This window comes from Triticum aestivum, chromosome 3A (genome assembly GCF_018294505.1).
Source record: "Triticum aestivum cultivar Chinese Spring chromosome 3A, IWGSC CS RefSeq v2.1, whole genome shotgun sequence".
Lineage (NCBI taxonomy): Eukaryota > Viridiplantae > Streptophyta > Magnoliopsida > Poales > Poaceae > Triticum > Triticum aestivum.
This window is the reverse complement of record NC_057800.1, coordinates 443,761,011-443,787,542: the sequence shown is the minus strand read 5'-3', so window position 1 is coordinate 443,787,542 and position 26,532 is coordinate 443,761,011.

The window sequence follows — 26,532 nt, the reverse complement described above, 5'->3', positions numbered from 1 at the left end:
AGAACAAAAAAGGCACAAATTCATACATGCTTTGCATGTTTGCGACACTCGGCAACAACTCCGCCTCACCACTTTATGCCTTGGTGGATGTAAAACGCGCTTCTGCTTCCCCTGTCCCTACGCCCTTACTGCTGCTATCAATCTAACATCACAGGTAAAATGAAACAATGCCACTGTTAATGTGATGTCATTGTTAAGTTAGGATGATGTCAATCTATTGCCATTGATAAACTGAATCAATGCCACCAACATTTCATGAAATGCTTATGTCTTGCTTTATTTTCTCATAAAGAGTGTTTTGGGATGTCACACTAAAATATGACACCGGTAACATAGCTGCATCTCCGTGGAACTGCACAAAATTTAATTGCACAATGGTTGACACAACGATGTGTTTATCGTTTCCATATCACCCTTTGTTAGAATGATCGTTCCTCTTAACCATGCACGTACATACTGATCAAGTGCTACTTTCAATCTGTCATCACAGAGTAATAATGCAATTGTTATGCATGTTAATGTAACTATGTAAGCCCCCGTTAATCTAGTGCCAGTGTTGATTTGATGTGATGGCACTTCTTAGCTAATGGCACTTTTTCATATTGTCAGTCTAATGCCATTGATAACATCTGAGATAATGCTGTTAATCAAATGTCGCAACAAAAATTACACTTCTTAAATAACCCTGTTACATATTTGTGCAAACAGGGTTGTCTATCTCGATATTGTGTCTATTTGTGCAAATGGAAGCACAAACCTCAATTTTAGTGGAACCTGCTGTCAGCTGACCTCACGGTGCTCCAGGTATTCCTACATATATAACTAGGTAAAATGACTAAGGCAAAATGAAATAAGCTTATTCGTACGATGACTTGTCGATTGTAGTGTAGAACGAGCCTGCCATGTGTGGAGGAGCAAACAAGCACTACACTCGCGTCGTCAACACAAGATAAAAGAGACCGAGTCATTGATGGCCTAGCCGATGAGTAGGGGTCATGCAAACAGCGATGAATTATTTAGTGGAACTGCACAAAAATATATTCGGGTTAGTCGGGCAAATTTTCTACAGCCAGACAGAAGGAATTGCACTCATTGATTGCATAGAATTTCCTCGGTGCCATCATAGGAGATCCCAAGGTGGAAATCAACTAACAACCCCACTACAAAAAATACACTTCCGTGATGATACGTGTTTGTCACAGTAGGTCGCGTTTTTTGTCATGCATGTACATCCATGACGATTTTATGACAGTATCAAGATAGTCATACCTGTGCTGCCGTAGAAGTGTTCCATGACATTACCAAAATTATCATCACGGAAGTGTGCACTTCCATGACGATAAATCGCGCGTCATAGAAGTGCTTTCGTCAAGGGTGACCGACACGTGGCATCCACCGTAACAGAACACCGTTAAGCTATTGGGTCGGGTTTTGGATCCGATAACCCGTTAACAGCCCCGACCAATGGGGATTTTCCACGTGTAAAATCATCATTGGCTGGAGGAAACACGTGTCGGCTCATCGTTGGGACAGATGTCATCCACTCATTGGACAGAAGACGCCTATGATACGTCGACACGTGGCATGGCCCAACAGAGGCCCATTCCTGTGAAAAGGCCGGCCCGTTTGACTTGGTCAAAAGGTGGCGGGCTGGCCCATGGAAAGCTTGTTAATGGCGTGTTCGCATATAGCCCATTTACAACCCGCTAACCCAAGGCCCGTTACGCCCTATCCGAATTAGGCCCAGTAGCATCATCTGGGCCATCCAATATGATTCCATCCCATTTTCACTTCTGGACCATGTATGGCCCATGACGTCTTTCGGCCCATATGAGGCCCTATGTAACTCTTGGCCTATTAACGGACCGTGGTGAAACTGGCCCGTAATGAACAGTGTATCACTTTACACCCATTAATGACCCGTGGTAAAACTGGCCCGTAATGAACAGTGTATCACTTTATACCCATTAACGGCCCGTTATTCCGTTGGGCCGTTTCCAACCCATGTTATCTTTCGGCCTTCTCAGAGCCCATTTATTCTTGGGCTCATTTCCAGCATTCGTTTACTTACGACCAGTTACTGTCATTTTCTGCTTGTGGGCCAAATTCAGCCCGTGGTTACAGTCGGCCCATTTGTGGTCCGTTAATACGTTGGGCCGTTTTCATAGCATCATCAAATACGGCCTATTAACGATGGCCCGTTATGGTTGGCCCATGAACGGACGATTCCAACTCTAGCCCATTTACGGCCATAATGCGGCCTGTTATTGGCCCATGTTTGGCCAACCGATCATACGGCCCGCATAAGGCCCATTGATGATACGACCCGTAGAAGGCCCATTGTTTCTACGCCCCGTAGAAGGCCTACTATTTCTACGGCCCGTAGAAGGCCCACTGTTTCTACAGCCCGTAGGAGGCCTAGTGTCACTACAGTAAATATTAGCCCATGGTTATTGTGGCCTAGTTTTAAAAAATAGGTTATTGCAGCCACTAGCAAACCGCGGAAAAAGAACTGCACCGACGACAAGCAAACAAATAAACAAGACAAGAAGGAAATAAATAAGCAAGCAACTTATGCTAGGCTATCACGGCTATTACACATATTAGATCCACTGGGCATCAAAGTTCGCCACCGGTGCAAATATAGGGAACAAAGCAGCATATAAACACCGCAGCAAAACAAGTCCAGAACTGAAACCACTTCAGAAGAGTTCAAGAAACAATATCCTGGGTACCCATAATGCTGGCAAGATGCTTAGCAATCTTATTAACTTTCTCTTGTTTGGCACTTAAATCCTCCAACGCTTGCTGTTGCACAAGAAAGTATGCATCTGAATTCTGCAGGGACTTCCTCAGTCCTTTGGCTTCTTGCCGCAGCACAGCTGACTGATGCCTTTCAGCTTGTACCTGAGACTGAAGAAGCCGAAGTGATTCAGGCAGCGAGTTCGAAGAGCTTGTGCGAGCGGTACTGGCCAGTAACTCGAACACTACATCAACGCAGGACTGTGGGGTTTTCTCACTGTCTACAAGATCGTTTTTATCACCTTTCTTGCAGACCAACAAGGTTGTCTCACTATCTTGAACCTTATCTGCATTACTTTCTCTACCATTGCATAGTGGGGTGCTCTTCTCCAATATTCTGTTTGCATACTACAAGAGAAACAAGCAGACACATCACAGGTTTAGCTTGTAGTATACGAAACTCATTTTGGTAAACCGGTTCAGTAGTAAGGTGGATAGGATAACAACATGAAACAAACATATATCTATGTACTATGGTCACTGTATTGTCCATATTATTCTAGTTTATGTTCCCTAATCAAGATAGAGACACAGTTCAACTCATATATTTTTAAGACACAGCAGCATAGACAGAATATAAGTGTGAGAAACTACACATCATTGGCATCACTTGTAATGTGCATCACATGAGAACATAACTGTTTATACAACTTAAACTGAAATCAACATAGAGCAAGAAGTTAGAACAACAATCCAGTTAAAGAAATAGGTTTAAAACATACCTGTTGCGCCATTGGAGTTTCAATTGGATCCTTCAAATTCGAAAGTAGTTGGTATGGTGATGCAACAGCAAAGGAGTATGGACCATAGCTACGGAATCTGACCTGAGAACAGTTGCTCTTCTACTTTAAATGTGGAGTTTGGGTTAGCTGTGGTGGTCTTCGTGCTTTGGGCACTGCAGTAGCTTTACAAACTGCTTGTGTGGGGGTACTCTGTGGTGGACATGGTGCTTTGTCAACTATAAGTGGGTTACTATCCGCTGGGGTTGCGGTTAGATGGGTTGTAGCTGGTTCTCTGCCCAATGGTGTAAGTGTGCAATCTGGAAGAGTTTTGATTATGTGTGGTGGGGCCAGTTTGTGGGCCAGTACAACCATGGTTCTATCTGCATCGACGGGTAGCACTGTCTTTTGTGAAGAATGGGTTTTTGCTCCCTTAGAACTGCCATCACCCCCTCCAATTCAAATGGCTAATAAACAAGAAAAGAAATTGAACGTACAGACATTGTATGATAGACAGATGTGGTAATTCACATATATGTTGTCTAACCAAACAGGACAGCATGACACAATTTCACATATATGATGCCTAACTAAACAGGATAGCATGACACAGTTTTAGATATATGATGGATAACTTACCAGGATATAATGGCATAATTCAACATATGATGAGTACCTAAATAGGATGACATGACAAAACTATATGATGTCTTTCTAAAATAGGTTGGGATGAAATAATTCACACACATGTTGTCTAAGTATACAGGATGGCACGATATAATCGACATAATTGATTCATATACTAAGCAGCTGGCACTCGCATGTATGATCTCTAAACTAAGCAGATAGAATTCAATATTGTGCATATGATGTCTAAACTAAGAAATGCAAGACACCATATGCATCATATGAGAATATAAACATTGCAACTTAGAGCATACACCTTAGGTGGGATATAGGACTGGTCATCTGTCTCTGAATCCTCCTCTGAGGATCTCCCTGTAACCATCGAGATATATGCTTCAACAGGTACCATTGCCTGCTCTGAAGACCTTGTTTTCACTCCAGATTTTTCCATAACCGGCTCAAATGGCCGATACACATGAAGGGTAGTTCAATATACACAGATTGTCGACAAATGGAATATGTAATGAAAAAGGATGGCATGAGATAATTCACATATATGATGCCTGGCTCCATGGCGGTGCATAATTCACATATATGATAACTGGCTGAAAAACATGGCATTGCATAATTCACATATCTAATATAGAAAGCAAACATGAGGCATTCATACAAAGCATGTCTAATCTAAGCAGATGGCATGGCAATGCATGACACCATATGCATGATATGAGCAATATAACCCAACCAAGTTAGAGCATGCACCTCGGGGGGGGGGGGGATATGACTGGTCATCTCTCTCTGAATCCTCCTCTGAGGAGCTATCCGTAACCAGCAAGAAATCTACATCGATAGGTAGCACCGACTGCTCAGAAGACCTTGTTTTCACTCCAGATTTTCCCATGACCGACTCAAATGGCTGATGCACAGGAAGAGTAGATGGATGTATAAACATTGTTGACAAATGGAATACATTATGGAAAAAATATGGCACGATACAATTCACGTATACGATGACTGGCTAAACAGGATGGCATTGCATGATTCACGTATATGATGCCTGGCTAAAGAAGATGGGATTGCATAATTCCCATATACTCCCTCCATTCCTAAATATTTGTCTTTTTAGAGATTTCAAATGGACCACCACATACGGATGTATATAGACATATTTTAGAGTGTAGATTCACTCATTTTGTTCCGTATGTAGTCACTTGTTGAAATCTCTAAAAAGACAAATATTTAGGAATGCTGGGAGTATGATATAGAAACCAAACAGGTGGCATTCACATAAAGCCAATCTAAACTAAGCTGATGACATATAAGATGTATAATGTAAGCAATGCAAGGCGCCATATGCATGATATGACCAACATCAGCATGCCAGGTTAGAGCAAACACCTCAGGTGGTAAACAGGTGTGGTCGGCTCCTTCTAAATCTCCATCTGAACAGTTATCTTCCTCTGGAATACAATCTGGAAATGCAGGAGGGGGGCACTTCGCCCACCATGGATGGCGTCTGCATGACATTATATTTGCACGCAACAGTCTTCTCTTTTTCTCTACATGTTCAGTACGATTGTGTACAATATCTGACATGCATAATAAAAAAATAGTTAGATTTTGTAAGGCCTAAGGGGTGCATGCAAAAATCAAGACTGATGGTAGCAAATGAGTGGATGGATCCAAAACTAATGATAGCAGGTAGATTATAACTTCAGTTTAAAAAGATAGACAATGGATCATCTATTGTTTGTTGCCCACCCAACATGAACCACATAGATGACCCCAGATGAACCAGATAGTAGACAGATACTATTCGTTGCTGGCTCGATATGAGACCCATGGGCAATTCAAAACTCAAGATTGAATGATAAAGTAGCAAGCAATAATAACCGATGTATAACGTAAGCAAACACGAAAGACTGTGACCTCTCTTTCGGAACTGTGTAGTCCTCAGTTTCATCTGCTCAGTCGATGATGGTAATGCAGTTGGCGTGGCTACTGGCAACGGGGAAGATGATCTGAGGCGGCGAAAGGAAGTCTGCAAGGGGGATCTCTGCTGCAGTGAACGCTTCTGTCGATGGTGCACCTCAGGTGGGGTGGATGACGGCACGGCAGGAGCAGGACATAACACACAGAGTTTTCTTTGATGCATATCTGAAAATGAAGTAAATCTGTAAGGGCTCCTTAGAATTGGAGGATTCTATAAACGCAGGGACAGGAAAAACACAGGAATAGGATAGGAATGCACGTGCAAAGCAGAGCATTTGGAAACATAGGATTTCAGTCAACCTAGGTGTTTGGCTCACATGAATTGGAAGAACAGAGGAATGGAGAAACAAAGTGATGCGACGAGTGTACAACCTCTTTGGCATAGCCTTGTGGACCTCAGCATCATTGGGTTGGACGTGGAGGATGGTGATGATGCTGGTGTGACTGTCGAAGGTGAGGAAGAAGATCCGAGGCCTCTAGATACGGCACCGAGGGTACTGCTCTGCTGTCATGGACGGTTCCGTCGTTGGAGCAGCTCCGCTAAGGTGTACGGCGACGAGGTTGAAGCATGACAAGACAGACAACGTTAATCTGAAGTGGGACCCTAATATCATCTGCAATAGATGATGTAAAATACATCACCAAAAAGTGCTAGATGTAAAACGCATCAGCCGCACCACGACCGCTCTGACAGATGCTGTAAGTACTGTTCACTCTGAACTTAACTGAAGAAAATGAACTTCACAGTCGAAACTGAATTTTACTGTCGAAACTGATTGAACTAGTAACAGAGCATTGCAATAGATGTTTAGGGCGTTCGAGCACTAGTAGCAGAGAAGCGGTGATCTAAATCAGCAGACACTCGAGCAGGGAACGCACTAGCAGAGAGAAAGTCATGCAGTAGCACCGCGAGCGAGTGCTAAAGTAGCAACTCCTGTAGCTGCCGAAAGGTCGTGCAGCAGCAGCGCAAGCGAGAGCAAGAGCAGAGCAGCAGCACGAACGAAAGCAGGAGCAGTGCAGCAGCACGACCGACAACAAGAACAGAGCCGCAGTGTCGGATTTCGGGTTCCGGCAGACCCTTGAGGTTCGAACACTGGGGTGCGCATGGAGATTTCGCCTCCTACCTACCCGCACCCCTCCGCCATGCTAGGATCTAAAACTAAGGAAAGAACAACACAAGAGACACAGGGTTTATACTGGTTCGGGCCACCATTCTGGTGTAATACCCTACTCCAGTGTGTGGTGTGGTGGATTGCCTCTTGGGCTGATGAGGATGAATAATACAAGGAAGAACAGCCTCGCGAGGGTCTGTTCTTGGCTGGGGGGATGAACTACTGAGAAGGGTTCAGTCACCTTCTCTCTCTCTCTCTCTCTCTCTCTCTCTCTCTCTCTCTGCTTCCTACCAATCGACCGAACCCCTTGCTCTATGGGTGGCTGGTCCTATTTATAGAGGCCCTGGTCCTCTTCCCAAGTATCGAGCGGGAAGGGAGCCAACAATGGCGGGCTAATTTGAAGGGGGACAACAAGTATCATCTATCCTGACAAAAGTAGTCTTCGCCTGCGCAAAGCTCTAGTGATGACGCCGTCTTGGGCTCCACGGTGACCTCCATCTCGTAGTCCTCCTGGTCTTGGTCTCGTTGCACCGAAATGGCAACCTTTGCCTGATGCCTTGGTACTCCGTGGCTGCGCTTGCCCCCTTTGCACCAAAGAGGAAAGGAGGACGCTGCGCGGGCTGGCACCCGCCTGGCGCCCTGAGTCGTCATGGCTTGCGTCACGGGCACCTCATGAGGTACCCCGCCTTGATCTCTCCGCCTCCTCATGAGCTAGCCTGACGAGGCCGTGCCTGAGGAAGCTCCGCGTCGTCCGCCCCATGAGGCTTGGCCCCTCGCGAGGGTCTTGGGTTTGTGTTGGTGAAGACGGGCCGTGCTAGGCCCCCTTTTGAGCCATGCCGCAGGCCGCAGGCAGGCAAGTCTGGGGACCCCCGTTCCCAGAACGCCGACAGTAGCCCCCGGGCACAAGGCGCGCCCGGACTTGGCCGTGTAGGGAGGCGGAAGGGCAAGAGCGAAGCGCCGCGGACCCTAACAGCCTGCGGCCTTGGGCGCCGCGTGGCGGTTGACTGGACATGGGCGCCTTAGCAACCGCGCGAGTTGATAAAGGAGTGGCATCCGCCTAGGCCCTCCTTCTTGCTTTCCCCGGTTGCTGCTCAGATCCCCTTTCTTGCGCCTCTCCTTCCTTCCTCCAAAATTTCCAGATCTGCTCTAACCGTGTGACCTAGGGAGCCATGGCACCTCGTCAGCCCCTGGCCGCAGCTTGGTACTCGTCTGCCCTGGACTCGCCGAACGTGTCGGAGGCGAGCCTTGCCCGGTTGCGCCGGATGGCGACGGCGTGGGGCATCAACGGGGCGAAGGTGTTCAAGGCCGGCTCCGCCACCCCTGAGGGTCAAAGGAGCACCTTCTATCCGCTCTTCGTAAGTGCCATTGTTGCTGGCCTGGTGCCTCCCTTCTCCGAGTTCTTCTTCTCTGTCCTCCGCCATTACAAGCTACAGGCTCTGCATCTCCAGCCCAACTCCGTCCTTCTCTTGGCAATCTTTGCTTATTATTGCGAGGCCCATGTTGGGGTGCAGCCCTCAGTGGCCTTGCTGCGCCACTACTTCTACCTCCGGACCTCTCGTGGGACTGCTTCCGCGTGCGCGAGCTTCGTCGCGTACGGCGGTGCCATTGCCATCTCGAACTCTAGGAAGAGTATTGAGGGCTTCAGGAGCAAGTGGGTCTTGGTGGATGCTGGGCGCATCCACCCTCGGCTGATCCTGCCCACGGAGCAGCCCACGAGCTCCAGCGACTGGGGTCGTGCGGAGCTCGCGGATCCCCGCGCGAAGATGGTGTTGGAGAAGATGGACGCGGATCTGAGGTCGACCGACATGGCGGCGGCGAAGCTGACCGGCGCATCGCTGCTGAGGGAGTTCCTGGAGCACCGGCTGGCTCCGCTTCGGCAGTACTCACTTCCAATGTGGAGGACCCGTCCGAGCCCCGCGGCCTTGGCCGACGGAGACCTGGCTGCGGTTCTCCAGTCTCTGGTCGGGGGCAATGTGGCGAGGCTGGAGGGCGCTCCTACGCCCTTGTTCCTCCACAACGACTGGGAGCGGGTGGTGAAGTCCATGCCCGTCTTCAATGGGGATGGGCCCGTGCCCCTGGAAGCTCCCGAGGGGCTGGTGGACATGCCCTCCGATGACTCCAGCGAGGAGGAGGAAGGAGGGGAGTGGGGAAAAGGGCCTGACTCCGAGGCGACTGACGGAGAGTCGAGGGCTCCCCTCCCCCGGTGCAGGTCCCGCTTTCTCCGCCTCTCTCCGAACGATGACGACGAGGATGATGACGAAGACGACGACGAGCAGGACGGTGGAAGCTCGCCCTCGATCCCGAAGAAGGACATGACCGGGCTGATCTCCCAAGGGTCTCCCTCGGCCCCGGGGCGAACCACAGACGCACCTTCCGCCTCCAAGCTTCTCGAGGTTGACCCTTCCAGCCGGCTTTCAGGCTTGCAATTTGGCCAGAGGCCACTTGAGCTCACTGGCGATGACCCGTAAGCATTCGATTCTTGTCTTTATCTCTTGCTCTGCTTCTGAGGCCTGACGTCCGCATTCTTTTGGATAGGCTGGCGCCCGCAGCAAAGAAGCCGAAGGGGGCTCCCGAGGTTCCATCCGTGGTGGCGCTTCTGCCCGCGAAGGAGGGTGACCGCGATGCACAGGCTTCTCTTGCCCGGTCGTGCTCGCGAGGCCTGGCTGAGCCGGCTGGGGCGAGCTCAGCCCCCACGTCCCAAGTGGCTCCCGAGGTGCTCTTGCCCGCTGCTTCCCTTCCTGGTTCACGCTCTTGAAGATGTCGCCCTTGGCCTTGGCCCCACGGCCGAGGCCAAGGCGCGTGTTCTGTCTTCTGCAGCACTGACGCGGGTCCTCACCCACATCTACCTTCGCGATCCCGGTGTCGACCTCGACGGCCTGCTGGAGCCAGTGAGTGGTGAGCGTGCCGCTGCCGAGGCCGTGAAGGGTCGCGCGGAGGCTCTGCTGGGGAAGTTCCGGGCCTTCAGCACCAAGTCGGAGCAAGGCGTTGCCGACCCCACTGCTCCGTGAGGCGAACCCGATCCGTGCTGCTCCATCGCCGATAAGTGACTCCGTCGCGGCTCCTGTCCTGCTTTTAGTTCCTGCACATGTTTCATGCCTCGGGGAGGCGTTTAAACTTGCGTTGGGCATCGAGATAACAGTGTGGACTGTAATATTTGCTTTTGAATTCCTTGAAATTTGCGCTTTTACCTTCCTACTTGCTTATGTTCTACGCCGGCAGAGCCCGGCCCCGCGCGTACCCCGCCCAGCAATAGTCCTGACCGGAAACCAAGACGGGACCAAGGAGTGAGGGGCTACGTGACCAGTTAGGCTCCTGAGTCGTGATGCTCAGGAGTCCCCCTTGATGCTCAAACGTCCTTCGTACCTTGGCTCCGCTCGGGGAGAGACGCGCGACGAACCAGGCCCGGGGGGACCTGGCTGGGTGGTGTGCGTCTGGGTGTGACCCAGGCGCAGCCCCCGTGCCCAGCCCCCTCGCACGGCACTCCCGAGGGGAGGCGTTACGATGAGGCTAGACACTGAGCTCTGGGCTCCCTGAGGTTGATGCGGCCCGAGGGCCACCCTCAGTTGTTTATCACCAGCGCGGAGCATAGTGCTACCGTATGTGTACGGGCATAGCCGCTCCTCGGCAGTGTCGTCAGCCAGCGCGGAGCATGGTGCTTCCACTGGTGCGTGGGAGGGGCCCCCCTCCGGGAGGAGCCCCCGGGGCGTGTACAGCCCCGCCCTGACACGTGGTTGGCACGGTAGGGCCTGGCGAGGTGTATCTAGGCACCCGTGAGCCAGCGTGGGACTCACGGGGACCTACCTCTAGGCGGGTTGCGCCTGGCACTGGGCCTTATCTTGTGATGTGTTCCTGCAAATTTGGTTAGATGTGGCACTCTACGTCCTCGGGTCCCGGCCCTCGAGCTGGTCTCAGCCGTCGCTGGTATGCCAGGTCGCGATGCCATGGACAAGGCCAGAGGGTGAGGGCTGGAGAGCCAGTAAGAGCCCTGAGTCGCGATGCTCAGGTACCCCACCCTTTAACATGCAAGTGGTCGGCATGGAGGAGAAGAGGTGTCGTGGACCGACGTCAAGTAATCGAGCATGGTGGTTCTAGCGCATAACCGGAAATAAACGCAGATGGGATACGTGCCGCTGGGCCTGGCCCGAGTGGCTTGGGGATGATGCAACCCGAGTGACGCCCCCAACAAGGTAAGCTAACGACATAGAATAAAAAGGGATACACGCCGCAGGGACGGACCCACGCGGCCTGGGAATAATGCAGCCCTGGGGGCGCTCCCAGTTGGAAGTGAAACTAGAAAGATGTCACCTGATGATGTTGAGGACGAAGGAGCATTGATGTAGCAGACTTGGTGTGCTACGGAAGCCATTCCTCATGAGCCCCCAGGCCCAGGAGCCTCGGGAGGCTTCGGAGGCGCTGGCGGCTCCTCGCGGGCCATCTCCACCCCTGCCAGGGCAGCGGAACGCCTGGCCTCTCGTGCCTCCGTGATGCCCCTCATGAGGCGCTGGTACGCGTCAGCCACGTTCGGCAAGCCGTAAGGCATGCGAATGTAGCTGTGGGGTGGGCCTCCGCAGCGCCCCACTCGCGAGGGCCAGAGGCGCTCCAGAGAGGCGACTCGCTTGAGCCCTGGTATGTCGATGTAGACGCGCAGCCCACCATCCTCGCCTGGATGGGGAGCCACTGCTGGTAGGCGGCGGCCGCCTTTCATGACTCTTGACTCCTGTATCTCCTGAATGGCCTTGCTGACGAACTCCTGAGGGTCTGGATCTCCTTGCCTTGCTCCTTCTTGAGGGAAACGTGCTTCAAAACACGCCTCCATGTGGTGCCCAAGCGCCTCCCTCGTGACCCTAGCCAGGTCGGTGGCCCTCCAGGGGAGAGCCCCCGAGCCCTGCTTGAGGAGGGCGCCGGATGCGCTTTCCTATGCGATGGTGGGAGGTTCCCCCTGGGCAGGCGCGGGCCCAGAGGGGCCTGCCTCCTGAGTGGTCGGGCCAGACGATGTCTTCTTCTTCTTGGGGGCGGTCTCAGGAGGCCTCCTGCTTCCACGATCCGGGTCTTCCAGTGACGCGGCCTGAAAGGTTCGTTCCAGGGAACACACCGCGTCCTTCTCTTCACAGGGCACCGTGATGACTCCGACGCTTCCTGGCATCTTGAGGACGTTGTAGCCGTGGTGAGTTACGGCCACGAACTTGGCCAACGCTGGGTACCCAAGGATGGCATTGTACGGTAGGCGAATGTGGGCGATGTCGAAGTCGATGAGCTCGGTGCGGTAGTTGTCGCGTGCCCCGAAGGTGACAGGGAGGCAGACCTGCCCAATCGGGGCCGTGGAGCCGTCGGTGATACCGGACAAAGGCTTGGTTGGCTGAAGCTGGCTGTAGGGCACTTGGAGGTTGTTGAATGTCTCCACGGACAGGACGTTGAGCCCTGCCCCGCCATCGATGAGGGTCTTGGTGACCACCACGTTGCAGATGATTGGGGAACAAAGCATCGGGAGGACTCCGGCTGTAGCCGCGCACTTGAGATGATCTGCTGAGCTGAACGTGATGGCGCACGCTGACCACCTGAGAGGGCGCGTGGCTTTGAGCCTGGGGAGGACTGCATTCACTTCGCGGGCAAACTGCTTGAAGATGTGTTGAGAGGCTGGGGCTTGTGCCCCGCCCAAGATGCAGGCGATCGCGCGCGGCTCCTGGAAGCCCACAGCCTCCTCGTCCTAGTGGCGGTCCTCGTTTCTCCTTGGCAGCGGTGGCAGCGTTGGGAGGCCTGCGTTGCCTTGCGGGCGATCCTCGCGAGGCTGATCCCTCCAGTCTCCCTCGCGAGGCTGATCCCTCCATCCTCTCTCCCGAGGCGGGTCTTGCCAGCAATCCTCGCGAGGTTGGTCGCGCCACCCTTGGCGCGGGCCACGGTCTTCCCTGCGTCCTGCGTTCCTTCCTCCTCCTCGACCGTAGCCCTGGTCACCGCAATCGGGGCGACGGCCGATCCTTCCTTCTCGCACGGCTCGGAGTTCTTGACATTCGTTGGTGTTGTGGGTGTGGATGTCGTGGTACACACAGTACCGACTGCCCTTGGAAGGTTCGGGATGATCTCTGCCCCGCTTGGTGTCTGGTTCTGCCGCGAGCACGGCAGCCCCCTTGCGCTTCACATCCTTGGCCTTGAGCTTCTTCTCTTCTGGGTCTGCGGCGGGCAGCTCGAGGAGGGAGAGACGCCCTTCCTCAGCCCTGGCGCACTTGTTCGCCAAGTTGAACAGCTCCAAGGAAGTGCACAGGTCTTCATGCATCGCCAGCTCCTCCTTCATCTTGACGTTGCGCATGCCGTCAGAGAAGGCCGAGATGATGGCCTCCTCAGTCACCTTGGGAATCTTGAGGCGTGCGTTGTTGAAGCGCTGGATGTACTTCTGCAGGGTTTCCCCGGGCTATTGCTTGATGCGGCGCATGTCGCTCACGGCGGGTGGCCGGTCGCGAGTGCCTTGGAAGTTGGCGATGAAGCGGGTGCGCATCTCGTCCCAGGATGAGATTGTGCCTGGCGCCAGGTTCAGGAGCCAGGTGCAGGCCCCGTCCTTGAGTGCCATGGGGAACCAGTTCGCCATGACCTTCTCGTCTCCGTTGGCAGCTTCGATGCCCAGCTCGTAGAGCTGGAGGAACTCTGCAGGTTCAGCCGTGCCATCGTAGCGAGGAGGCAAGTCTGGCTTGAACTTGCCGGGCCACGCGACGCTGCGTAGCTTGGGGGTGAAGGCGCGGCAGCCTGCTGTGGCCACGGGAGGCCTCGGGTGACGGGGAGCTTGGTCTTGCATGTCCCCACGCGCTGCAGCTGGGAGCAGCACGGGGTCTTGATGCGCGGGAGCAGGAGCATGGTCGCGGCGTACTGGAGCAGGGAGCGCCCGGGTAGCTTCTTGCGGGCGAGGGACTTCTTGGCAGCTCTGCTCTTGCTGCGCTAGCGCCTGACGGAGCGGGTTCCGCCCAGGGGCCACGCGCCTTGGAGCCATGGCGTCTTCTTGGGGAGGAGGCGGCCGGGGCGCCGCCGGAGCCTCGTCGCCCACACGGGGCGGGGTGCGGTGCAGTGGAACGGACGGTGCAGGAGAGCCCCCTGCGGCGCGGACGAGCTCGGCGACGCGGTCGAGCCATTCTTCGTAGACGTCATCGACGGGACGGTAGCGCAGGAGCTCGTTCACCGCGATGAGCGCAGCTCGGGCCTCCATGGGCGCGCGGAGCGCGCGGGACGAAGAACCAGCTGGGGTGAGCGAGGGAGTTGCGGTGCGGCCGTCTTGCCGCATAGATGGATGCTGAGACGATGCTTGCCGCTCGTCCCCCGCCGCGCCAGTGGCGGCGTTGACGCAGGTGACGGGGAACGGCGTGGATGCCCGCTGACAGGGGCCGTCCGGGTGATGCGGGAAGCAAGTGCGGCCCGGCGCTCGGCGCGGGCCTGACGAGCGTCAGACATGGGCGTGATGGTCGGAGGAGAAGGGGCCGGTGGAATACGAATTCTGGCGCACCCCTACCTGGCGCGCCAAATGTCGGATTTCGGGTTCCGGCAGACCCTTGAGGTTCGAACACTGGGGTGCGTGCGGAGATTTAGCCTCCTACCTACCTGCACCCCTCCGCCATGCTAGGATCTAAAACTAAGGAAAGAACAACACAAGAGACACAGGGTTTATACTGGTTCGGGCCACCGTTGTGGTGTAATACCCTACTCCAATGTGTGGTGTGGTGGATTGCCTCTTGGGATGATGATGATGAATAATACAAGGAAGAACAGCCTCGCGAGGGTCTGTTCTTGGCTGGGGGGATGAACTACTGAGAAGAGTTCAGTCACATTTCTCTCTCTCTCTCTGCTTCCTACCAATCGACCGAACCCCTTGCTTTGTGGGTGGCTGGTCCTATTTATAGAGGCCCTGGTCCTCTTCCCAAATATCGAGCGGGAAGGGAGCCAACAATGGCGGGCTAATTTGAAGGGGGACAGCAAGTATCAGCTATCCTGACAAAAGTAGTCTTCGCCTGCGCAAAGCTCTGGTGATGACGCCGTCTTGGGCTCCATGGTGACCTCCATCTCGTAGTCCTTCTGTTCTTGGTCTCGTTGCACTGAAATGGCAACCTTTGCCTGATGCCTCGGTACTCCGCGGCTGTGCTTGCCCCCTTTACACCAAAGAGGAAAGGAGGACGCTACACGGGCTGGCACCCGCCTGGCGCCCTGAGTCGTCATGGCTTGCGTCACGGGCACCTCGTGAGGTACCCCTCCTTGATCTCTCCGCCTCCTCATGAGCTAGCTTGACGAGGCCGTGCCTGAGGAAGCTCCGCGTCGTCCGCCCCGCGAGGCTTGGCCCCTCGCGAGGGTCTTGGGTTTGTGTTGGTGAAGACGGGCCGTGCTGGGCCCCCTTTTGAGCCACACCGCAGGCCGCAGGCAGGCAAGTCTGGGGACCCCCGTTCCCAGAACGCCGACACGCAGCACGAGAGAGAGCCGGAGCAGCTGCAGCTAGTGCCATTGTGGAAGTCACCGCCGAGGAAGCAACGACATGGGGGAGAGACGCCGTGGATGATGTGGCCGGCGACGGCGACGTTGATGGAGACACGCCATGTATGCTCGGTATCGAGCACCGGCAGCCTCGTGAGATCGAATAAAAGATAAAATGCAGCGGTGAGTGCAGAACCTCCTTGGTGGCGCCGAGTTGGCCTCAGCTTCATCGGAGGAATTGGTGAGGGTGCTACGGTTCCGGTGGGGCAGGTCAAGACGGCGCTGTGGGGATTGAGGTGGCGCGATAGATGAGGCGAACATCGCGGTAGCTCCTTGGAGGTGGAGGACGGGGCGGCTGATCTGGCGGGACGACGAAATCGACAACGGATCCTCATCCGGTGCGGTGGATGAGGGACGGCGAGCTGTTGCGGTGGACGACGTAGTCGAGGAAGAGTCTCCGGCTGGGCAGCGGTCGGGAGGCCGACGGAGGAGCGTGGGGTTTCGCGGGTTTTGGCGGCCTCGGTGTACGAATGGTGGGGCGAAGGGGGAGCCAAGCTTAGGGAGGCGCTTGTCCGTAATGTAGGGTAAGTTACCAGCGTACCCCCACCGGTTTTGACACCGCGACGTGGAGCTTCATTTTCGGCTGACGGGTAGAAGGGGGATTTCACGTGTCTGGGCTGCGGGAGCGATTTCGGATGAGGAGGGAGTTCTCCCGCGTGTCCAAATTTCGGGATAACAAGGCGCGGCGCGGGTTGAACAAGCGGGAGTTCCAAAGCAGGTGAGACAAAAGATACTCAAGCTTGAAAATTTTGGGATAACAAGGTGCGGATTCATTGTTCGGCAGAACAAACTTAATGTGTAAAAAAACAATTCATACAAGACACAAGAGAGTCATGTCCCCTTTTACTATATTTCTATAGATGCCATTGAAAAAACTACAAGAAAGATGTAAAAAAAACCGGGAGAACAAGATTACCCTACACAGTACCAAATCGATTCGCACTTCCCTCAACAACAACAAAAAACAAATCAATTCCCACCAAGAAAGAGTGATGTCCCTTTTTATATGATTACAGATGCCATGATCTCGAATTTAAATTTTTGAATCCACGTTATGTTGAATTCGAATATATCGTTAGGTGAACTTGCGGTTTATAATTGATTTAGTCATACATTTTGATCTTCCATCATATATGAACATTTTACTCCACCATGTGAACATATATATTGTCTTCTACCATATGGACTAAATTTGAATCAATTTTCCTTATTTGAATATGATTGTTGTCAAGTTATACAATAATTTAAATATTATCTTGATAACAAAAAACATACATATTGCAGTAATCATATTTCACTATGAACTACATGTACCATACGCTCTCCAATTCAAATATTTGTATCCATTTTATGTTGAATTCAAATCATAGTACATTATTGGTCTAGGTAGCGAGATGTTTGGGATAATCTAAACCCTGTTTTCATACGTATAATTTTTGGCTGAATTGGGACAAGTTTTGGTATAAGCCTCTTGCAAAACCAGAGATTCTCCCAACAAGTCTTGTGGTTCCGAGAGGGAACGTGTCACCTTTGTGTGCGAAATGATATACGCTGCCTCCCCCCTGATTTTATTTATAGAGGCAACATAGAACTATATGAGTGCCCTGTTAAATTTTGGAATTATTTCAGGTTCATTTGGCCTTTTTATACATTAATTGAGTTTCTGGACTTTTAATGTGCATAATCTAAATATGAATTGCATGCACATGCTCCGGTGCACCAAAGTGGGTTGAAAAATCACATGTGTGTCCTTGGTTGAATTTCTAGGTCCCATGGAAGAAATGAGAATGAAATTCAAACATCTGGGCGTCATGACTCGGCCGAGAACATCGAGAAACTTTGATTTTAAATTCATGTAAATCCAAAACTCGCCTGGAAATCATGAAACTTGGCATGGTGTCATGTCATGGCACTAACATGTTGTGGTAAAAAATTGGGCCGATTTGGAAGCTCGTGGTTCTAAGAGGGAACGTGCCACCTTTGAGTGTGAAACGATATACGCTGCCCCCCCTTGAGTTTCTTAACAAAGGCAACATAGAACTACATTAGTGCCCTATTAAATTTTGGAATTATTCCGGGTTCGTTTGTCGTTTTTTATACATTAATTGAGTTTCTGGTCATTTAATGTGCATAAGTCAAATTTGAACTACAAGCACATGCTCTCGTGCACCAAAGTTGGTTGAAAAATCACATTTGTGTCCTCGGGTGAATTTCTAGGTCCCATGCAAGAAATGAGAATAAAATTAAAACATCTGGGCATCGTGGCTCGGCCGAGAACATTGAGAAACTTGGTTTTAAAATTCTTGTAAATCCAAAACACGTCTGAAAATCATGAAACTTGGCATGGATGTCATGTCATGGTACTACCATGTTGTGGTAAAAAATTGGCCGAATAGGAACAGATTTTGGTATAAGCTTTTGCAAACCGAAGCTTCTCTCAAGAAGGCTCGTGGTTCTGAGAGGGAACGTGCCACCTTTGAGTGCGAAACGATATACGTTGTCCCCCTTGAGTTTATTTACAAAGGCAACATAGAACTACATGAGTGCCCTGTTAAATTTTGGAATTATTCCGGCTTCGTTTGGCCTTATTTACACATTAATTGAGTTTTTGGTCATTTAATGTGCATAATTCAAATTTGAACTACAAGCACATGCTCCCATGCACCAAAGTTGGTTGAAAAATCACATTTGTGTCCTCGGGTGAATTTCTACTCCCTCCTTCCATCTATATAGGTCCTAATGCGTTTTTCGAGGCTAACTTTGACCAAACGTTAGAGCAATAATATATGACATGCAACTTACACAAAGCATACCTTCAATTTTGTATGTCAAAGGAGCTTCCAATAATATAATTTTCATAGTATACATCTCATGTGCTATTAATCTTGTCAATAGTCAAAGGCTGTCTTGAAAAACACATTAGGCCCTATATAGATGGAAGGAGGGAGTAGGTCCCATGCAAAAAATGAGAATAAAATTCAAACATCTGGGCATCGTGGCTCGGTCGAGAACATTGAGAAACTTGGTTTTAAAATCATGAAACTTGGCATGGTGTCATGTCATGGTAGTACCATGCCGTGGTAAAAAAATTGGCAGAATAGGAACAAATTTTGGTATAAGCTTCTTGCAAATCGGAGTTTCTCTCAAGAAGGCTCGTGGTTCTGGGAGGGAACGTGTCACCTTTGTGTGCATAATTCAAATTTGAAATAGAAGCACATGTTCCAGTGCACCAAAGTTGGTTGAAAAATCACATGTGTGTCCTCGGGTAAATTTCTAGGTTCCATGCAAGAAATGGGAATGAAATTCAAGATTCTGGGCATCGTGGCTGGGTTGGAAACATTGAGAAACTTAGTTTTTTAATTCCTGTAAATCCAAAACATGCATGAAAATAATGAAACTTGTCTTGGTGCCATGACATGGCACCAACGTGCTGTGGTAAATTGGCAGTCCGATTTGCAAAGGCACACACATTAACAATCAACAAAGTCATTGTGGAACAAGTGATGTCACGTTACAATCGGAAACACAAGTATTATTGAAACCGTGGGAGTTCTACTTACTAGTACCATTTACGTGCGGCCACGCGTCCTTATTTTTTGTTAGCTAGGAGGTGTTGTGCAGGGTAGCTATTTGAGTATGAGAGGCGTGCAATCAGACCCCAGCGCGTGCTTATTGGCACCTCCATCTGCCGTCCACCTCTCTCCCAAGGTCTCCATTCATGGCGCCCGAGCCTCTGTTTAATGGCGTGGCTATGTCTCACTCGACTGAGATTTAAGAGAGAAAAAAGAAAATCTGAAAGCACGGATCTTGATGTAAGATCCGACGGACCTATATAGCATCTACTGCGACTTATAGCAAGACTGATGAATATATAAGGACGATTAATTTTTTTGATCAAAGAAGGGCTTGCCCCTTCCAATTTTCATTACTGAAAACCACCACAATTCACAAGAAGTTTAGCACAACTCCAGGCTAACACGAAGGACTAAAAGCTACCAGATTGAAATCGCAACATCCCAAGAGGTCAACAAAGGCCAAACATCCGCGCTAGAACCCAACATTTCACAACCGACGACACAATCCACATCCTAAACCGATTATTACATCAAAAGAAACCAGGAAACTAGTCTCCGCGGTGAGCGGCGATGAGCTCTTTCGTATCCTCAAGACGCTGCTTGAGAACATCCACGGATTCCTCCACCAGCCTTTGGCGCTTGTTGCGGAGCATGTCATTCTCGTCCATAAGTTTCTTGACGATGATGCCGGTCCTCTTCAAAAGGCACCGGTCTCCTCCTATTGGTCTGTACTTCGGCGATCTTCTCCCTCAGCGGGTCGCGCTCGTCCCGGAGCCTCTCATTACCCTCCCTTAGTTGCTAGATGACGTCAGTAGCCTGTTCAAACGAGGGTTTCATGTCGTCCTGCAACCTCGCCCAGCCGGAGATCTGATCCATCTGGCTATGGACGATCGCATGCATGCACCTGTAACAGTCGTCGCCTACCGCGAGAAATTTTCCCAGGCCGCCGCGGTGAGGCGGGACATCTCTGCTGCATTTGTGGCGCGGCGGGACATCTCTGCTGCTTCCGCGGCGTGGCCGGACCAGTCTGCTGCATCGACGGCGCGACGGGACCTCCGTGCTGCTTTAGCGGCGTGGCGGGACCTCTGTGCTGCTACTTCTGTGCGACGGGAGATGTCGGCTGCTCTTGCAGCAAGGCGGGACATCTCTCGTGCTTCCACTTCCATGCTCGCCTCTCCCTGGTGGCAATCTCTCGACCCAAAACTCATGCTGGCAATGGCAGACGCAAGGGAAGGATGCTGAATGACTTGTTTGTTTTTGTGGATGAGGAGTTGAGGAGGAATGTGCAGTCATCTTGGCATACTAGTATTTATAACCGAGTACTAATATGCTCCTAAGTGGGAAACCGTTTAGGTTGTGATCGGTGTGAACAGGTTTGCAATTCAATATAGCATGGAGTAATTTGGAATGTGACAAGACGCAAGCTCAAAATTTATTGACGGTTCTAGTTTCAAAGTGCGGCACTATTCCTGTATGGAGTACTTCTTTTTCTACTCCCTCCTTTCCTGTTTTATAGGGCTTATCTTAAAATTTTAGTTTTTCCATTTTATAAGGCTCAATTTGGTTGTTCCCCAACACATGTTCAGATTCCAAGGTGCATTAAATCATTGCATGCAAGTATTAAGAGAAAATTGACCAATGCATGTACTTTATGCATGCATGCATTGCAATTAATGCATTGATAAACATAATTTTTTGAGAAAAACAAGAGCATTAATTAGGTGCTTTTGCAAACTACAAAAAATATTCCACCACTCACCATCTTGGTTGGTGAGATTTTTGAATTAAGCCCTATAAACCGGAAAGGAGGGAGTACTGCTGTGTACGTGCAATAACTGGCACCGTCGTATACATATCTTACGGTTAATGGGGCGTTCGACAGGAATAGCCGCGTGGCGAGCTCTAGGCTAGTCTTTTTTCAGACGCATTAAACCTATCTCTCGGGACTTCTCGCACGCACCATCGTGCCACCCACAAAAACTTGTACTCTGAGTTTAGTAGTACATTATACAGGAAGAGAAGAGGTGCACGCATGCACTCGTCCTCTCACACACGCGTCTGTTTTTTCTTGAAAAGGACGATGATGACCCCCGGCCTCTGCATCTGGGAGTCACACACGCAAATTATTGAAATATATCGAGTGCAGTGCTTTGATGTGTCGCGTCAACTCGTACATCAACGAGAAGTTTGATTATCCTCTCCCTCGCGGACTTAACAGCACCTGCCTTTGGTTGTATGACAGATTGGCCACACACCTGTCGGGCCCACCTGTCATACACGCAAAGGCAGGAGCGTCCCTCCCTCGCCCATGAGCGTGGTGGCTGGCAAGACTAGGAGAAGCTTTCGCTACATGCTCTCCCTCCCACACGCGGTGGACATGCAGCAGTTCAATCGGTGTCAGATGGCCAGAAGCGTAGTGTAGTACTCCTCTAGTGCAGTAGTATTCCATCATTGTTCGACTTCCCGAAGAGGCGAAGAGCCAAGCGCAGCCCGGACGCTCGTGTGGCAATTTCATGTGTAGAGTAGTCTAGGATAGCGTGTACCATGCCTGTAAGCTTAAAATCGTTGGGGTCGGCTCCATGCTATGTGGCCATCTCGAAGTTTAAAAAATATATTAAAATAGTCTTCTGGCCCTACCCGAAAACTACCGCGCGTACTGCCCGGGAAAAGCCCCGCCCTCAACTTTTAACTACATGAAAATAGTTCGAGCTTGTTCATTCTATATAAATACATTACTTACTATATGTTTATTCACCCATGGGGTTGCTCAATGAATGGAGGGGCGGGGAGCACAAGTGAACAATACTGTAGTACTACTAGTAGTAAGTAGGAGTCATACAGTAGTCACCTTAAATAGAGAGTTTCTTTTCTTTAATGCCACGTACACAAATTGAAACGCTTGTTATGGAGAGAAAAAAGATAATCACTCCACTATATATGGACGCAGGGGCCTGAGCGCTTGCTTTACTAGGGTTGCTCTCTTCATTCTCTCATCCTCTCCAGATATAAACAAGACAGCGGTAGCGACATTTTCTCTCTGCTCACCGCTGGTCACAGATCTGGCCGGATCCCTTTGGCCGGTGTGTGTAGAGGACTGAAAGGTGCATCATTCACGCGGTCATCGCCGCCGAGGGAGGAAACCCACAGCTGCTGGAGGGGCCTGATCCTCTGCCCGTGTCGTTCTCTCCGACACATGGCCGGCTCGGGAGGTCCTCCGACCCTTGTTCCTCCCTGCCGTATTGTCCGCAGATCCGACCTGCCGTCGCCGACATCCTGGCGACCCTCAGGTATAAGTTCTTCGAAAGCGGCCTTGCTCTACTGCCCCAGCTCCCCACGTGTCTGCATGTGCATCTTTTTCTACTCCCATCAGCTCTTCCAAAGCCACCTAAATTTTTAGTATTATTAGAGGTAAAGCTACTTCATGCATTCGAATCTAGGGCTTTGTTCAAACAACGAAGAAAGGGGGAAAGTTGTAGCATGAATCTAGGACTTGATTCAAAGAGGAAATAATATGGTGAAAGTAGTAGAGACCAGATACCCAACCAGTCTCTTGGTTGAAAAGGGAAATAATGGGAAAACGTAGTACAAACTGGATAAGGAACAGATCTATTATTGGTTGAAGAAAAGGATAGAAAGTGGCGGCTGGTGGACAAGTCAACACAGTATGTCCAGGATTAGATTTGCTGTCATCACATAGTAAAAGGTCTCCAGGATTAGATTTGCTGCCCTGACATAGTAAAAGGTCTCAGGATTAGATTTGCTGCCCTCACATAGTCAAAGGTCTCTAGGATTAGATTTGCTGCCCTCACATAGTAAAAGGTCTCCAGGATTAGATTTGCTGCCCTCACATAGTACAGGGTCTCCAGGATTAGATTTGCTGCCCTCACATAGTACAATGGCACTCCTGCTGTTTTCCCCAGTATGATAATTAAGTTGCTCCTTTATGCTGCTGAGAGTCCTGGTGTCCCCACGGTCCCATGCCCTTAAACCAACTCTTTAGCCACTGTTGATTTACTGTGTTTGGTAAACAAGCAATGCCACCATTAAAGTAATCCCATAGTTGAGGAATCTCATTGTTGATCGTAATGCTTCTGGTAACATGAAGCATTCCTGACGTTTTAAAATTTCTACTGTCCTTGTGTGATTTCCATGAACATAATTATGAAGCTTCTTTTCATTTTGTATATGTTTTGTATATTCTTGTTGACCAGCAACTGTTTACTTTCTATCTTTTTGTGCAGATAGGGATATCCATTTCACCTTGTTGCTATTGTGACCTTTTGGTGAACTGCACAAAACACTTTTTTTTGGAACGAGTGTCTTGTGCAGTTCAACTAAAATGTCACGTGGGCAACATCTCTCAATTTTGGTGGAACTGCACAAAATGGTGATTGGAGTTTCCAAAATCTCCGTCAAGTTCTGCTGGTAATCTCGTGCAACATTTTATTAGCCTTTGCAAGATGGAGCCGTCACTGTCACCACAATGGCACTTTATTTTAGTGGAACTGCACAAAAGGATAAGAAAATTATAGTTGCACCTTACATGAGCCGGACAGCCAACCTTAATGTTCCTCAATTTTAGTGCAACTACTAAAGAAGAACCTGCCAGCTCACAAGAGCAAGTACTTCTTGCTAGCTGAATGATGCAATCTTTGCTTCATTTCAGGTGAACTGCAGAAAAAGGCGCATGAATTGAATCATGGAACTCCAGGCAGACCTCATCCAAGTAGAGCTGGAGGTTGAGTTCAAGGAGGCCGCTATTAAAGCGAAATCATGCTCTCCTGTCTCCTTGTTTGTGTTGTGCAAACATGTTGTGCAAACAGGAATACTCAACTACAGATGTTGTGACGGTCAAGAGCATTCGCCAAGTTCTTCGATTGTATGACATGGCTAGCCAAGATGGATTTAATCCCGATATTCACTTTATCAAAAGGCTCTAATGGGTTGGTTCTGAATCTTGCAAGCTGGGAATCAGTGAGATGTGTAGGCATCTTTGTTGTACTTATTATTTGAATCTTATTTGTTGGTTCTGAATCTTGCAAGCTGGGAATCAATGAGATGTGTAGGCATCTTTGTTGTACTTATTATTTGGATCTTATTTGTTGGTTCTGAATCTTGCAAGCTGGGAAACACGGCATGATGATGCAGAGGACAACAACCATAACAAACAGTTCAAACTTGGTAGTATTATCTTTGTGAAAGTGCGACAAATGTGCTGATCGTGTGCGTCCTGAGAATAATAATTCTAATTGTTGTGCATGTTGATCCTGTGGCACTGATAGAACGAGCGAATGCATTGCTTGTTTTAAGTATAAATTTCTATTAAAGCTAATTAAATTTAAGTAAAGTGACCACTAACTCCTGTTATTACAGTACCAATACAGACCCGCTCGTGAACCGACGTGTGGCCGAGGGTGCATCTTCTGCCGGGCGTGCAGCGGACGAGGGAGGGGTAGTAACTGTTGTCGCCTGTACACACTCAGCTTACTGTTGAATCCAGTTCCCCAAGAGCTGAAAAACGAACTGCTGCCGCCGCCTACACACTCGTTCACTCGAAGAGACTCCAATGGCGATCCGAGGGGTGAGCCTGCTGGATATGGACTTCAGCAAGGAGTTCCCCTTTGAGTTCGCCGTTCAGTCCTATGGCTGCACCAAGTTGAATGTGATGTACACCAACGATACGGACTCGGTGAAGCTCTGCCTCGCCTCAGTCCTATGGCTGCACCAGGTTCTGGAGCATTCGCCCGTTTCATCGGCAGCGCCGACTGCACCTTCGCTACGGTGGAGAGAAGGAAGAACGCGACGATTCGGCCATCTGGTGCAACAAGCTTGTCGACATCCAGAAGCAATACAAGATCATCAGCAACGGGCAGGAGAAGGACTCCGTGGTTGACCTCGCTGAGACCATCATCGACCCCTGATACGCCAACATGAAAGAAGACGACCTGAACACGTGGGAGGTACCTCTGAATCTAGCCTACATAACCTACGCGGCCAAGGACGCATACGCATGCTACGACATGTACAGGCAGATCTTGGACATGAGGGCGTGTCTGCTTCCCGTAACCGACGAGTACACGGACAGCCGCAGCGTCATGATCAAGCGTGCCAGGAAGGTCTAGATGTTGTACTTTATCTGTTTATAAGCACCTTTATCATCTGAGTGTTTCATGCATTAGCCTATGTGTCGTAATTATCTGTTTTGTCCGAAATATTTCTTTTAAGAACCCATTAACCTGATTGCTTTTTTAGTGGCTATTTGCTTATGTATGTAAACTAGTTCACTTGTCCGTAAAAAAAACTAGTTCACTCGGCTGCCGTGCTTTGAATCTCCTTCCTCCCAACATATTCCCCTCCTCAGGTGGACCCAGCAGGTCTCTGAATTTTCTCCCACTTTCTTTTTCGATGTAAACTGAGTTTTCTCCCAGTACTTTCCCCTAGAACCAACTCAACTGTCCCACGTCTAGCCTAAAAAATAATAATACCCCACGTACTATTAACTCATCAAATTAAAATGATATTTTATTTCGTAAGTTGAAAGTTCTTACAAAATAATAATAATAATTGTTTATATATAACTTGGCAAGTTAACTCCTAGTGATTGCGTACATAAGCTTGCAAAGATTTTACTGACGTGCAATCATGTGTTTATGTTTTTATAACATTTCTCCGTCTAGCCCAACATGATATTTTCACCCAGCCCAGCAAGTCCGCGGATTTCGAGAAAAATGCAAATGGGATTTAAACGGGCTGCATAGATGCTACATCATTGTTTCACCCAGCCCACCAAATGGACTAAAAAACAAATGGACTGGCTGACATGTGGGCCAGTAGGTCGAAGCCTAAGAAGGCGTTGGATTTACATCCAACGGCCGGCATTCTTCTTCAATCTCTCGTCTTCTTCCCCCAGCGCTGCCGAACCGCCATAGTGGGTGGCTGACTTGTGGGCCTACTAAGTTGACGAGGACGGAGGGCTTTGTCAACTTAGTCAATATGAACGATTCTAGCTCCAGTGACCGTACGATGTCCATCCAACGGCCATAGTGCTTCTTCAACCTCTGGTCTTCTTGCTCCAGCCGCCCAAAGCAGCGCCGGTCGTGCCGCGTGCTCCTGCCTCTCGTGGCCGGCTGTGATGCCGCGAAGGCCTCACCGCCCCTACTACTCCCACCGCTGGCCCAGGGTATCCCTCTACTCACCCACACCCCCTGT